Below are 17312 nucleotides of genomic sequence, written 5' to 3' on the forward strand. Positions count from 1 at the left end.
TTTGGATCACACATTTTCCTCTCATTTTGTCAAATAGCTACAGACGAGCAAGGATTTTAAATTCTAGTTTCCAGAATGGAAAACTAAAGTTCAGACACATATATTGAGTCGTTGAGTCATAAACAAATTGGAAACAGAAGGCAAGACTCAATTTCCAGTCACTAAACCATATGTCATTAAAAAAGATATTAATTATGAGGAATATGCAGATGTGCTAACAAATGGACGGTCAACCTTGAGCACAAGGATGTGCAAATAGAGCATCATTAAATAGCGATAAGTAGGTTAAAATAGATTTAATGTTTGCAAAACAGCCTCTCATAAGAGCTAACTTTCTGAACATACTATGTGCGAGTTTCTTTAAAGCAATTATTTCTAATCCTGAGAATTACACTACAAAATTGTAGTGTTATCTCTTTGCAGCACGGATAAAGACTCCGAGGGTCAGAGAGCTTCCATATTCTATCTCAAATCACAAGACTGGTTACTGGCAGAATGAGGATTTAAACTGAGGCTGTTTAAATTCTAGGCCAGTGTTCTTAATTTTACACCAGAAAACAGCTTGTTAAGGTAGGTGATTTATCATGGAGAATAAATATTAAATATATTAAATAAATATAAAAGTAAACCATTTACAATATTAAGTAGATCAGTTTGAGTACAGGTCGGGTTTATTTTCTGTCCAAGTCATATTCTTAAAGAATGCTTTCCTGGTCTTATTTCTTTATTACAGCAGCGTCTCTGTGTCCTTTTCATCCACAAGAAACCTCACATGGAACTACTAGCATGTTTGTTAGTTCTCAGGAATTAGTCAAAGTCCACAAAAATTCAATGAAATGCAAAATGGAGAGGTCTTCATGTTGGTCAGAGAAATATATTTTTCAAAATTAAGTGCTATCTATCGCTATGTCACAGAATCGATCTTTCATGGTTGAATGTTAAACATTTTAAATTAGGGGCATGGACAGTATTTTGTCCAACAAAAACCATTTTCAATTTTTGATAAGCTTTTTATTACATCAGATAGTCCTGATGTAATTTCACGCATTTGTCACTCTCTTATTTAGGTCCAGTTAGTACTTTTTACTTTTTTTAACTTATTACCAATTTCTCGAGATGTTTTTATTGAGAGTTTATTTTAATTAAGTCATAGACTAGGCAGGTCTGTATCTCGGTTAGGAGCTAACCCACGGGGCTTTATATCCTGATTTTGCTACTTAGTTACTGAATAAGTACCTTAACCTTTCTGTGCCTCAGTTTCCTCATCAATAAAATAAGAATGAAAACACTACACACTTCATAGAGTTGGATTGTGAGGATTAAATGAGTTAATATATAAAATGGTTATACAATGTAATATATACATAATATAAAAAGCGCACATCATAAGCTCTGTATAAATGTAGGCTACTGTTATAATCTTGAACTTTGCCCCAGCATCTGTCACATGGACCAGCAGCTCTAAGAGGATACAGAGGCAGAACCTGATGTTCGGGGAACTGAAAGGTCATCAAAGATGGGTGCACTCTAACGGAGGGTCTTGTAGGCCAGGTAAGGAGGATGAAATCTGTACTGAGAAGATAGGAAATCAGTGATTTCCATGAATGTTTTAATCAAAGAAATGACATTATCCAGTTTAATTTATAAGAATTTGGGTGGGGAGAGAGGATGATAGTGGTTACTGTACTGTCTGGTGAATGGACTGGATTAGACTCTGAAAGGAGTGAATGGATTTATCGTGTTATTTACATATTTTAATTAGACTTTTTTTCCATAAAAGTTGAGTGCAGAATGTGACAAACAGTCTAATTACTTAGGATTTCTAGCCATTCGGTTTCTTTAGCCTCACTTCTTGTAGATCATTCTTACACAGCTCAGTAAAGAATAAACATTCATGTCATTAGAGTCCCAGAAAGAGAGGAAAAAAACATTCATAGATATACTTTATAATTATTAACCTGCCTAATTCCCCAAGTAATTTTAAAACAAGACTAAATAATGAAGTAAAAGGATCAGAAAATTGTACCACAAAACCTAGGCTAAGTTAAATTATTACTATGGAGCACCAGACTTATTTCTGACACTCATGAGAGGCAAGGCAAAACCAAAAAATGAAACACGATGAGTTAGCAATAAACAGACAATTTTTAAAGAACTTTTTAGAGAACTTTTAAATCTTTTTTCTATTTTAAATTTTTTTTTCTTTTATGTTCTTCTTTTTTCCCCGGAAGTTTTCATTTTTGAGAATGTATATTTAAGACAGTGGGTGTGAAATGGACTCTCACTATTTAATAAAGTAATTTGCAGTTTTACAAAATAAAAGAATGACAGTAAATCAGTTAATTATTCTGAATTCTAAAAATAGCTACTTGCATTACCTCACCAAATAAATAAGATACAACTTTATACCTGAAACTAACAGTCAAACTTATAGTTGTCTTACCTCATTGTTTACAACCTATACAAATCTATTGTCCTAGTTTATTAGCAACCCTCTCCCTCCTAGGAAAATAAAATCCAGAATAAGCAGTAAATGCAATTATAAAAGACAATAAAATGGGGCCACAGCCTTCAGTTTCATGAGGGAATGCACTACATCTATTCCAGAAATCTTTCTAGCCCAGGACCCAGGATACGCATGGCAACTAGAAAAAATTGAGTAAATACTTTTGGATGAATGGAAGTTGAACAAAGCTCAAAGTTGTGGTAAAGAGTTTGACTTTATTATCTTAGGTGTTAACAAATTGACTACTTTAATGACTTTAGCCAACTGCCTCATGAGAAATGCTAATGTTTTCATATTTATTAGTAAGGATAAACATATGAAAATACCAGCATTAAAACTGAGTATTTATTATATGCCAGGCATTGAAGTAAACGCGTTACATGTATCATCACATTTAATTCTCATAATAGTCCTAGGTATAAAGTGAGGTGGGTCAAGAAAATTGAGGGTTAGATAATGTCTTGGTACATTTGGGATGCTATAACAAAATATCATAAACTGGGCAGCTTATAAACAACAGAAATTTATTGCTCACAGTTCTGGAGTCTGGGAAGTCCAAGATCAAGGAGCGAGCAGATTTGGTATCTGGTGAGAACCCCCTTTCTGGCTCATGGATGACACTTTCTCACTCAGTCCTCACATGGTAGAAGGGGTCATGGGAGGCTCTTGGGCCTTGTTTATAAGAGCACTGATCCCATCCATGAGGGCTCCACCCTCATGACCTAATCACTTCCCAAAGGCTCCACCTCCTAATACCATCATATTAGGCACCAGGTTTCAATATATGAGTTTGGGGGGGACACAAACATTCAGACCACAGTGGATAAGATAAGCGCTTTGCACAAGACCACACAGCTAACAAGTCATTGAGTTGCTATATGAATCCAGCGACCAGTCTCCAAAACCCAAACTCCTAACAGTTATTTTAAGCAATGCCTCTTACAATGACCTGGCCAAGCTAGAGTCTTGCCCCTCTTCACGTGCACAAAGGCTAGGCTCCTTTCCCTGCCTTTCCTCCATCTGCCTCAAAGGAGACTAAAGAACCAACTCAGAGTCTGGATACCCCTTTTGGAGAAATCTTATGGCTAGGAAGTTTGAAAGGAAGTAAGACATTTTTTAAGGTTTTTTTTTCTTTTTAAATAATTCTGTTATTTAAATCTTGACGTTTATTTGGGAGCAGAAGTTTGAAAAAATTGTCCCTGTCTTTCTTAGTCTGTCTCAGTCTCTCTGTCTCTCTGTTTATCAGTTTTCTCGCTTGCTCGTTAAGTCACCTTTGGCTCTGAGAGCTCCAAGAACGGTCTCCACAGAAAAAGAGAGAAACAAGATGCACAACAAGGTCTGCAGGCTTTTTGGACCCAAGGCAAAGAAATGATGGTTTTCCAAGGCTGTTGCCAGAGGTAGAGGAGTATTTAAGACAAAAGTCCTGCCTAGGAAGAAAGCATGTGTATAACATAAAAAAATTTGCAAAAAAATCCATCATTTACCTCTCAGCTCAGGGACAAAATAAAATATTTTGGAGTATGTTATTGAATAAAACCTGAAGATGGTACAACGTTTGTCTTTGGTTTTTCATTGACTCATTTGGGTCTATATTTCTGAGGGAAACACAAAATTTCACCAACATTTCACTGGCGTGAGCCTACATCAGTCAAAACAGGTGCAAATATTTATCAAAAGTTAGATAAAACCCAATGGACAGATCTTACCTAGCTGTGGTAATTGTTCTTCAAGAAATGAAAAACTGTTGCCGTGTTCAGTAAGAATGCTTTAATTGGAATGGGAAGGAAGCAAGGATCTTCCCAGGTACAGTTTATAATAGGAACAATATAGAAAGGGGTGGCAGAGGTGGGTCAAGGGCACCAGAATAAAAAGACATCACTGAATACTAATTGCAGTTGACCGTTTTGGGAAATAAGAGATTCCACTTCACGTTAGAATCCATAAGACCAAGGCAACGTACTTCCACCTCTCTTTGTGGATTAGGATTAAAGAGTTGCTTAAAATTACTCTGCAAGACAGTTTCAGTGAATTCATCAACCAGCAAACATCAGCTAGACTGAAGTCATCTTCTGTTAATTTTGAAATACCCCAAAGCTGTGAATGATATAGCTCATTGTGCTCAGAGAAAAATAAGGATTTTGAATTTCATTAGATACTTTATTTGCTCAACTAGAATGTGGAACTGTCACTTTGTCAGACTAATTAGAGGCCCTGAAGTTGGTGGCCACAATGCCCAGAAGAATTTTTTGTGTGTTAGATCCTAAACTACCAACCAGATTTTATCCTTTTTCCGTATGGAGATTTCCTAGATTTAGACACTCATTTAAGCTTTTGCTTTTGACATTTAAATTCCTCTTAGTATTCCAAAGAGAATTTCTTAGTAACCCTATTATTTTGAATACCATTATATTCATCCCAAGTAGTGTCTAAGTAGCATAGATCGAATTATTTTTTTCTTTAGAATCTGATTACGTGAGCTCTTTGTGGACAGTGTATCTTTAATTGGAAAAATAATTTAAAATATACACAAAAAATATGAGTGGATTAAGTCTACCCTATTTTTAGTTAAAGTATTGTTTACTCTCTTCATTTGAAATAATTCTCTGAAGAATTTCACCTTTGTGAAATTAAAAATAAATACACGCTTGAGAGGGTTAATAAACAATTTTAACAATGAGTAAATTCAAGCTAGGTCAAAGCCACACTCTTTAGAAAGAGTGTACTAAATATCCCCTTGTTGAATGTGTCTAACAAGACTAATATTTAAAAAAAGACTTTGGTAACGTAAAATAAACTACTATATTTGAAAATTGGACTCTTTCTTATGGTGCCACTGAATCTACTATTCTGGGATAGAATCAAGAACCAAGAAATTAAGTGATTTCGAATAACTGACAAAATTTTAGTCACTTAATGATGGAAGAACCAGAGAAGATTGGTTATAAAAGTCATTTAACAATGGGATTGGATCAATTATTCAAGTTGATTAATTAATTAATTAATAACTAGATCTAGTCTTAAAACACTCAGATTATATATAGAGCATCCCTTACCTTAATAGGTAATTCAGAAAGTTGAAAACAAATGTATTAATATTAATATCCTTCTTTAATTTACATATAGCAAAAATGAGAATACCTATTTTTGAAGAATAGCATGGCAATCAAAACATAACTTTGTCCAGAAGAATAAAGCATGGATCACCCACAATTCCCAAGAATCTTCAATTAGTAACTTAAAAAAGAATTATTGGGTATATCGCACAGACGTCATAAGATCCTCTTTCACCTTAAAAGGTTAAATGCAAAATGCTTCCTACACTTCAGCAATCAGTAGCCATTAATTTGCTGTTACCCAATCTTCACACATATGGGGGAAGATGTAAATTTGCAGTGTAACACACAATTATTACACGTCCAGTGTTATGACTTATTCTTTGCAAACATTACCACACAATTCTCTCAGTGCCAACTCTAGGAGGTAGTTACTATCATTTTGCTGCTTTCTGTGAAAAATCCCTCAAATATATTTAAATCTTACAGATTTCAGAGAAGCCGGCATCCATTCACTAGTTCTACCATAAGACTGTGTCTGGCCATGTTACCATCAGACACAATAACAGAAATTACTGTATGTTTTATTAAAAACCTATTTTTGTCTCTCTCTCTCTTTTTATCCCAAACTCTAATTTAGTTGTTGTTCCCTTAGGTACAAAGTACACAGTTCATAATTCATTTGATATAAAATGTCGGTTTAGATTCTTGGCCGTCTTTGATAAATGAGAAAAAACATGTACATTTCAATTTCCTCAATGCCAGAACTACCCAGAGCAGCCCCCTGTTGTGCTCCTCAAAGACCTTTGTGTTAAATTAAACATCAAGATTCTGAAACCGTGGGGAAGAATCTTTCCAAGACAGAGAGTACAAATACAAGAGACACAGGGAGACAGCTAATGCTTTTCCTACAAGCAGAGTGATATCTTCCGAAGAGCATCTTTGATCCTCAAATTAGTCCTCATTTATAATTTAACATACCACAACCAGTCTGCTGTTTCCTTACATTTAGCGTTAAGACACAGTTGCTAGAATCATCAAGGAAAATAAAAGTGTAGATGTGTGGGAGTTGGTTTGATTTTCAACCCCAAAAGTGATCGTTTATGTATATTTTGTGATTATATATCATGCTTTATATTCTTTAAACAAATAGTTGAGCACTTGCTTATGTGCTAGCTGACCTCAGTGTGTGCACATGCTTTGTCTCTTACCAAAATCCGTGATGGACGGCTATGAAACTGTGAAATCCCTTTTCAGATGAGCAAATTGAGGCCCAGAGAGGAATTAACTTTCCTGAGGTCACACAGTCAGTAAATGAAGACACTAGGGATGGGGGCGGTGGTGAATTTAAAATTCAGACGCTGCAGTCAATACGCTCCACAAACGTCTCAACAATTTAAGAGACGTGCTTGTTTGATTTCCTGAGTCAACCATGTGAACGAGACTCAACGTTTTTTGGGTGGTCATGCCCTCAACCTCAGACTTTGGTAAGGAAAGTGCTCCTCCTTTCTGATGGTCCTGAGGCCACCAATGGTCATTCCTGTGACACTTCCAGGGGACTATTTCCCTGCATACTCTCACTGTTCACACTCCTGGGTCCTCCAATATTCCACCTGTGAATAAGTCTCCTCATCTGACGGTCATGTTTTTAATCTGCTCGTGGAAAATTGTTTTAGCACAGGGAGAAAACGATTCATTCATTCATTCGTTCATTCCTTTTTACAAACATAGGCTTCTTTGCTCTCTTTCTTTTAATGAAGATAGTATGAATTCCAAAATGATCCTTGAAGTATAAAGAGAAGCATTGCTCTCATAGTATGTACTATGTACCCTCACATTTCTGGTTTCATTTATCCCAATTAATTAATGAACATGAATATTATGGTGGTTATAGCGAATCTTCCCACCGTTCTCACCATCTATTCTTCATTAAACTTTTACAGGACCCTAAAACTTTTAGACTTTGGGTGATCTGTACCTCTTTATGGAGATACAACAAGAATTTTCTTGAAGTTCCTAATGAAAAGAGATTGGAAGATGGTCTTTAAGTATTTAAGAGAGATTAAGAACTTGTTTCACTTTTGTAAAAGTATTTATACAGAAAGGTAAATGCTCATAGAATTTTATGCAAGTCAGGCATAGCGTCTGTCTATGATAACAAAGGAAAAGAGAAAAGAATAAGATGTTATTTTTAAAAAATAAAGCAAAAATTTCTTTAGGGCACTCTAAGAATTCAAATAAAACTTCAAGTTGCTTTCAAACTGCAGAGCCAGTCAGACAGACGTGATTTTTTTTAACCTTAAAGTTATAGACAAACCTTTATTCCAAGATAAAAAACAGAATGGGGAATTGTACTTATTCTTTTTAAAAATATGATTTTTTAATATCAATGAAACTTAAAGGAATAATACTCCCCACCCCCTCCCTTGGTAAAGTAGAAAAAAGGTGATTAAAAAAATTTGTTTTTGGTCTCTCTCTCTCTTTCTTGCCCCAGGATGCTCTAAAGATAGCACTTAATTGTGTGTGTTTGGGCGTGTGTATTTCTATACAAACCACAGGAGAGTATGCAAATGTGGGAAGCTGCCAGCCCTTTGCTGGAGGCCTGTTGAGGCCATGGCAGGCATACTTCAAAGTTCCCTTCCAGCTTCTCCAACGCTCACAAGTTCGTTCCTTTCTAAAGTGTTTTTGTAAGAAGTTCATTGTCAAGATGGTGAATACGAAAAGTGAGGAAAGTTTCACAAATTATGAAATAAAAATTCATCCCTCTTTTTGGCTTACGTAATGTAATTTTACAAACACACACGTACACACACCGAGCAAGGTAAACTATCAGTTCTAAGAAGGTAAAGGTAAGATTGTTCATAAAAGGATATCAGAGCGTGCTTAAGACAGTTATAAATGCTTTGGTTCTGTTCTCATAACATTCTTGGGAGAAAGCACGGGTTAAACTAAATGGCCTGGCATGTGTTTTCAAAAGTACTCTATTTTATTAAGAATTTAAATACTTTTTATTTCTCAAATCCTCCTACCTTATTACTTCCAACGAGTTGATTTTTCCAGGGGAAAAATAGAAGCACACTTGGAAGACATACACAGAAGTAAAACATTATGCACAGCTATTCTAAAGATTCATAGGAAGTGGATGCAATATAAATCGTGTAGCTTTTAATATACTGAAGGTAGAGAGGAACCATCTGTTTACGGGGTAGAATGTTGTTTTAAAGAATGCTATTCTTCACAACCCTATATCTTCATTGTGGCTTTTACAGTTTAAAAGGCAGTTAATCTCATCTTTCTTTCTACCCTCTGAATAAGGTAATATACCATCTTAGCCTATTGTTTATTTCAATTTCTAACCTATAGCTTGTTTCTTAAATTTCTATTCTTTTGCATTCTTTCCATATCTCATGGCCACCTACACGCTGAAATTTCAACTTCCATCTTGCAAATAAATCAAAGTGGATTCAGAGCAGATGAAAAATGGAAAACACATACTAATGGTATTTATATTTGAACACTGCAAGCAAACTTCACATTCTTCAGAACTATTAATTTCATTTAAAAAACCCAAAAAAGTAGCATCTTAACATTGTACTAAATAGACTTTAAAAGGCATAGAAATATTTGATAGTTCTCAGTGCTACAGTGAATGAGGAAAGTGTAAGATAAAATGGAGTCTGAATCTATAATTCTTAATTGTTTTGTTTTTACGTCTGTCTTTGTTTTTTGAGCTTCCACTTGTTCCTAATTCTCTTAGAGAACCTGTCATAAAATGACACTATTTTCCCTATGGTTGATCCGTAGCAAGACCCACAGTTCCCTCCTCTTAGGTCTTAGAAAAGGATTTTGGTTGAGATGAGAAGAAAGAAGAGAAAATTCAGTTCTTTCCTTTCAAAACTGAAGGAGTAAAATAAGTTCACTGAGCAAATCATGCCAAAACCCTCAGACTTGGTTCCTAATCGCTTGAGGGATATAATCAATGATTTCTTTTTCTCTTCTTTTCTTTTTTTTTAAAGGCAGAGCTATTGTAACCCTTAACCTAAGAGAGGAATTTGATGGCACCGGCCCACTGCTCCTACTTGAGTAGGCTGCTCCAAGGGTAGACCATCTTTTCTTTTAAAGAAAAAAGAGAAGCAGAATGATAATCTTTCCTTTTCTTTATGGTAATTAGTAGGCACTCTCTTTGCCTACCTACTCTAAATTGACTTGATACATTAATTTAAAATTTCTATTTATTCTATGACATAGCAAGATGGATAGTCAACCGCTCTAGTTTACGGGCAAAATTTTGTGGCTACCAGTAATGTTAGCTGCATTTTCCAAAACTGACAATTTGTACAATCATGAGAAATAATAAAAAGTGGCTGTATTACATTGCTAAGTTTTGGGGAAGTTTGTTACACAGTAATAGATAATTGAAAGAACATTTTAGTCTTTTAAAATCTAAAAAATTAATTCAGTAGCTCAATCTATGAAAAATCAGTGGTTTTAGCAATATTATTGGGCAAAAATTATTTTACATTTTAAAAAGCCAACGTTTCATTTAGTTATCCAAAAGTGCATTGTCTGAACAACTACTCAGCTCTCCTACTCAGTGAGTAATGAAATAAACTTTCAATTCCAAGATTTAACTTTATAAAACTTACACTTGAGGAAAATCATGAAAAGCTGAAAAAATATTTAGCAAAAAATTTCAAATTTCTCTCTTTTGGCTAGCATTAACCAAGCGATGAAAGCTTTTACTTTTTTTTTTTTCCCCTAAAGATTGGCACCTAGGCTAACAACTGTTGCCAATCTTCCTTTTTTTTTTTAACAACTGTTGCCAATCTTTTTTTTTCTTCCTGCTTTATTTCCCAACTCCCCCCCCCCCCCCCCCCCCCCCCCCCCCGGTACATAGTTGTATATCTTAGTTGCAGGTTCTTCTAGCTGTGGGATGTGGGACATCACCTCAATGTGGCCTGACGAGCGGTGCTGTGTCCCCGCCCAGGATCCGAACCCTGGGCCGCCACAGCAGAACTCGCGAACTTAACCACTCAGCCAAGGAGCTGGCCTCAAGCTTTTACTTTTGAATAAAAATATGCATTTAATGGAAATGAAAAAATCATAAAAATTGTATTTAATAAGTGGTTTGGTAATGAATATAGAAAAGAGATCTACTAAGAAAAAATGTGCTGCTTTTCTGCCCATTGAAATGCCAAGATAACCAATGAGAGTTTGATGTAAAAATCATTTGCAAATTATGATCCAGAGGTCACGGAGGGAGATATTTAAGCCATTTCAAATGGAAAATCATTTCTCAACCTTCCTGCTTACCTCATCATCCAATACACATCACAACCACCCCTTAGCAGGGCTACTGGCCTGGCCACAGCTGTGTCAACACTCTAAGGGGTAAATGTAGGAAAGGATAGGGATATAACAGAACAAAATTATCCTGGGCTCTCTAGCATGTGTAAAAGGCTCCGATTTTCACTTGCCCTCTCTCTAAGGCATTTTCCAGCCTTCAGGGGTAAAAGGGCTCTGCACACCATTTCCAACCTGGGGAAGGGGTTTTCCCCAATGCCACTGAGCCATGCCCTGGACACCAGCTGGGTGTCACAATTCAACTCAATTCTGACACTATCTACCCAGAAATAGTGTCAGATTCCATAAATTAAAGCATCAGTCCTACAAGACTGTCCCCACCACTCCCCTTCAGATGCCAGTCACAAGCCCAGGCTGCCACTTGTGTTTCTGACTGACTGGAGGTTCCAATAACCATCTTTAATTCAGGGTGCCAATCACAAGTCCAGGCTGTCCTGTGTTTCTGACCAACTTGCTATATATCAGAGGTTCCCATGACTCCCTCCTTTGGTTTGATTAATTTGCTAGAGTAACTCACAGGACTCAGGAAATCCATGTACTCACTAGGTTATGGGTTTACTATAAGAAGATAGACCTCAGGAACAGCCAGATGGAAGAGATGCATAGGGCAAGGTATGTAGGAAGGGGCAGGAAGCTTCCACGTCCTCTCCAAGCAAACAACTCTCCCCAAATCTCCGTGTGTTCACTAACACGAAAGCTCTCCAAACCCTGTCCTTCTGGGTTTTTATGGAGGCTTCATGACATAGGCATGATTCAATTAAATCTTTGGCCATTGGTGATTGAACTCAATCTCAAGGCCTTCCCTCCTCCCAACCACCCCAAAGTATGTGGGGGGCAGGTGGGTGAGGGAGTGGAGCGGACTGAAAGTTCCTACCCTCTGATCCTATGGTTGGCTTCGTTGGCATCCAGCTCTCATCCTTAGGCAAAGTCCAAAAGCCACCTCATTAACATAACAAAAGGCATCTTTATAGCTTTCATCCCTTAGAAAATTCCAAGGGATTTAGGAGCTCTGTGCCAGAAAGAGGGATGAAGACCAAATATGTATTTCTTATTGCAAATCACAATACCACAAGAGGCCAAAAAATGAGTCTTAGTAAGAAAGTAGAACAAAGAAGGTAGCCACCATCAAATGTTTATCAAGCCAGGCACCATGCTAAGCACCTGACACATATTGTCTTGTTTAATCCTCTATCAGGTGGGAAGAATCATAAGGCTATCTTATGGATGAATCAACTGAGTTCAGATGTATTTGTGGATTTGCTTGTAGTCACTCAACCAGTAAGTGAAGGAGGCGGAATCCAATCTGGGTTTGTAGGATTCCAAAGTACCCGCTTTTACAACGTGCAGAAATGTTAATTCCAGATGGGTTTCACTCCTTTCTTTTCGTGGATGTTGTAGGTGGGAGGGAGGTTGAGAGGGAAGGAGAGACAATCTAAAACAAACCACTCACAACCATTTTGCCTTTCTCAGTTTGTGATTTTCTAATAACACACCTATGGAAAAGAAATACATCCCTCTAACCTAGTATTTTCATGAAGTTTGTAGATTGTAGTAATTCTCATCAATTGAAAGGTATAAATGACAAATTATTTACTGTCATAGAAAACTGGATTAAGTTCACAAACTAAGGTGGCTCTGCGTTCCTTTCACTGTTACAATAAAGCAGTTCAGAAAAAGATAAATAGAATAAAATTATTCCTTTCGGAAAAATAGAAAACTTTCATAAAAAATCTGTTTCTAGCTCGTCAGTATGGAATTTGTCACTAATCATTTTAAACTATGCCCTTTTATGCTTCTTCTGTCTCTTTTAGCTTTCTGAGTAGTTCTTTGATGTAACAAAGACAGTTTCAGACAAGATTTCAGTTCATCTGGAAAAAAAGGTTTAAGTCTGGAGGCAAAATGCAGTGTATTTAAAATTTATATACTCTATAATGCCTTTGTTCTGAACTTGAAGATCCTGCCAAACTTCTAAGCTTCTTTGCCTTCCTCCTCTAAGCTCATTTGCTCTTGCTTGGCTTATTACCATGCAACTGTGACTTTAACTGGGGGTTCCATCGTTTAACTATATGCAGAGTCATGGCTGACCCTTTCTGATCAATTGCCAATCCATACAGGTTTGACTGATAAAAGAGCCAATTAGATTTAAGCAAATTAAGGGACATTACCAATGTCAACCACTTATTAAACTGAATGCTGAATTCCATGCATACAAAACACTAATGCACTGAGCCCCATTAAGAGTTGAAATCCTAACCCCATTAGTAACTCCAGACCTTGAAGGGGTAAAGGTCATAGGAAAGTTTCATATTTATGGATTAACATTTGGATTCCGTTTTTATTTTTTTTAATTCTTTTCCTAGAACTCTTGAACCCGCACTACAATGCTATCCAAGAGTTCGGATGAAATATATTCTTCCTTTCTAAGAGTATCTTATTGCTAAATACGAGAACTGTGTTATTACAAACAACCTGAAAATATAGTAATTGTAGAGATAGAGAAACCTGAGTACACAGAAGTGGGTAAAGATACGCTACGTAATTGGAAAAAACAAAATAAAAAATCTCAACTGTTCCAGTAGACCAAATTAATACTATTTCAAATAAAAAATGTGCCATTTGGGATTTGCCACTGTGCATCTATGTGTGGAACAAATCGGGGTATGATCTCACTTGACTTAATTTCCATCTTTCAAAATATCTTGTGTTTATCATATTGCTGAATTATATTTTTCTTTTTTTGGTTAGTCAAAGCTAAGAGTTTTAGTTTTTTTAATAAAATTAATTCCATTAAACAACTACAACAGCAATGAAACAGAAAGATCTGATAGAATTAACTGGGGTTTGAAACCAGACATTGTCAGGCTTCCATTTTTAAAATTTTTTCCTGGCTTTACTGAGGTATAATTGGTATACAAAAAACTGCACATTGATCGTATTTTTTCTCATCAGTAAAGTAGAGAAAGATAGTATCCATAAGATGTTTCCTAACCATCAACTAAGAGACCAGGTACCAGGGCAAAATTCTTTGAACCATGTTCCCTTACCTCTCTTTTCCAAATTCCTACGTAAACCAAAGTCTGTTCCCTGTGCTTACCCAGGAAATGTAACCACAATAGAGAAGATATCAAAGGGCGAAGAGTTGCTGCAATTTCAGAATATTTCTTTCCTCTGATACTCCTGTCCTCCTTACAGTCTAGACCCCCAACTACATCTGGATGGCGACAGTATTCCTACATTGGACAATAGCGTCCAGAGGAGGTCACATTTTCCATAGCTGGCTACAATATAAGGTTGCTCAGGGAGAAGATGAGGCCTGAACAGGCCTGAGCAATGATAAGCTTACAATTTAAACTGGTAATTAAGCTATCTTGACTGATTTATTTATTCATTCACTCACCAATTATTCATTATGCACCTACCATGTGTCAGGTTTGGTCTAGGCACTCAGATAAAAATGTGAATAAGAAAGAGTCCCTGCTGTGTAGGGTCTTATAACCCATGATTGTGACAGTCAGATCAGACAGGCAATTTCAATATAATGTGATTGCACTCTGGGATACAGAAGGGCCCTATCTCATCATTGTTTAGTAAAAGATGACTTTCTGATGGACCAATTTCTAAGTTGAACCTAAAAAACGAGTAAGACTTGGCCAGATCAAAGGAGGTTTTCCAGGCCACATTTGATAGCAAACATTTGACAAAGCAAATAATTCATATTTCAGTTTTGCCCACCCGAACCTTCTATTATTATATTTTTAAACTACACTGAGAAGAAAACATAGCTAAGGGTATTATCATTACCAATCTGGCATAATTCAGCATGGAAAGATACTGGGAATTCAACAACACCATAAAAGAGATCTAATATTGAAATCAAGGAAATAGCAATAATGATAACAATCCAGATATAATGGAAAAGTAAATAGCATATACAACCTTCTCTGCCCATAAGTTGGCTCGCTTCCGTACATCGGTTCATTTATTATTCATTTCAGTATGAAACACAGTTCACTGGACAGAGGCATGGAAGATTTCTTTAATAACTCTCAGTACTAATTTAATTCTACTTAAACACACATATTCTAGTGAATGCCACATGCTTTTCAGCATGATTTTATGTGTAAATCAGGATAATATGTTTTCAGATCATTAAGTAAAAGGAAGCATGAACTAAAACCTATTTAATCAATGAGGTATCACCTTTAAACTGCCACAAGGTCATAAAAAAGATAATTTCAAAGCTATAAGTTTCCTAATTGTAATCAACAACAATCTAATGATGAAAAAAAGTACATCCTAATGGCAGCAATAAACTTGAGTAAATCACTGTCTGTATTGAAGGCATTTCGCTTCCTCTTTTGCTGAAGGGCCGTCTCCCAAATTCTGGATTTCTGAGTACATAAAGTGAATGATTGCATCGTGCCGAGAGTGTGGGCCTGCAGAGCATTATGCTAATAGCATGGATAGGCGTCCAGAGTAGAGATGAAGACAAGCGTTAGCAGTGGACTTCAGTTCTACTGGACCACGCTAAGACAATATTTTAGTTTCTTCCTGTTTGCATAATATTAACCCTTCCACTAACCCACTGACAGATATATTCACACAATGTGTATTGAGTTAGCAATAGGAGTTTGCTATGTTTAACTGAATTATATCTATAGACACACACACATATCTACTACAAATTATTACACCATACATTCCTAAACTCATGAGGAACAAATTAAATTAGCCCTATTTTATGAATGTGATGTAAATTGCTGTCAATTCCAAACTATCTAAACCAGTGTGAATACCACAAAACGAATTATAACTCATTAAATATTCCATGTACCCTGTTAAGAAGGTATTACTGTGTAACTTAAAAATCTCTGTTAAAGCACTAATTACTCCTAAATATCTGAATGTGAATAAAAAGTATTATATCCCAAAGTATAGAGTCATCACAATTTTCTATACCTTTCAGCATGTTGGATTAGATTGCAAAATGAAGATATGAACACCCAAGTTTTCTTTTTTTGTTTCGCTTTGTTTTGGTTTTTGGTCTTAATTCTTAAGCATCAATCTAAGTTCCATTCTTTTTTATTATCAGTTCACGAAATATGATACTATTTGAGCTGATCGGTCCCAAAGTCTCTTTCAAACATTCTTTTGTTAAACAATGTGACTTCTGCCGTGTGAAATTTTGCAGGTCTTGGTGAACATCCATTCGTTAATTCTTGTAAAGTCATGAGAAGTAGATAACAGTGAATTTTTTTTTTTTTGAGGAAGATTAGCCCTGAGCTAACATCTGCCACCAATCCTTCTCTTTTTGCTGAGGAAGACTGGCCCTGAGCTAACATCCATGGCCATCTTCCTCTACTTTATACATGGGACGCCTACCACAGCATGGCGTGCCAAGCGGTGCCATGTCTGCACCCGGGATCCCAACCGGCCGACCCCAGGCCGCCAAAGTGGAACGTGCACAGTTAATCGCTGTGCCACCAGGCTGCCCCCAGTGAGTGGTTTTATGGTACGACAGGTAACGCATCTTTCCTTGGGAGAGGCGTTCCATGCAAACTCAGATCAACCTTGTTTTCCTCTAGTGATGAGGACTCTGCTGTTCTTACACTCTTTGCGACTGGAGGCGGATTTTTCCAGCTCTGCAGATTGCTCTTGAGAAGATTTAACAAGTGGCATTCTCCCTTAGTCCAGGACACACTGGCTCCTGAAGCTGGGCTCTAAGAGAGATATTGGGTGTCCTGGGGTCCTTTTTCTTTGGTATTTTTCAAAAAACATACATTCCTGAGCCCTCAGTTACGAATCATGCTCTTATTATTTCGAGGCATACTTTTTGTTCAAGAGCTGTACATATCTATCTATGAAGGAGTTTTCTTCCTAGTAATTAGTCCCACAAATAGTTAAAACAAGGCTGGAGTTGATTGCAGACCAAAATACTAATTCTGAATAAATTACATCAAATTTTTTCACAGAAGTAGTTAAAAATATCCAGATTGTATCAATTTCACATATGAAAGTGACAAGATGGAACCGCAATCATTAAATCAAATTCAAAGGTGTTCTCCACTGGTGTGAGTATTACCTGCACACTGCCTTTTTTTTTTTTACCAAATGGAAAGGTTTAGATATACATCTAAACTAGTTTTTTCAAAAAAACAGGAATGAGAACCACTTCTATGAGAAAATTAAAGCTCAAATTGAAAATATAAATTTTGAATTTAAATGAAGTCTCAAACAAAAAGTATTTCCTAATCTTTTTTTTTTTTCTCCCCAAAGCCCCAGTACATAGTTGTCTATCCTAGCTGTAAATCCTTCTAGTTCTTCTATGTGGGACGCTGCCACAGCATGGCTTGATGAGTGGTGTGTAGGTCCACACCCAGGATCTGAAT

The 17312-nt window shown here is 36.4% G+C and overlaps 1 protein-coding gene across 1 annotated transcript in view; it reads right to left on the reverse strand.

The window, feature by feature from the left end:
* USH2A (usherin) overlaps positions 1-17312 on the reverse strand; it is a 743449-nt gene that overhangs the window by 263858 nt on the left and 462279 nt on the right. The gene's annotated exons all lie outside the window — the stretch shown is intronic.

This window comes from Equus asinus, chromosome 30 (genome assembly GCF_041296235.1).
Source record: "Equus asinus isolate D_3611 breed Donkey chromosome 30, EquAss-T2T_v2, whole genome shotgun sequence".
NCBI lineage: Eukaryota > Metazoa > Chordata > Mammalia > Perissodactyla > Equidae > Equus > Equus asinus.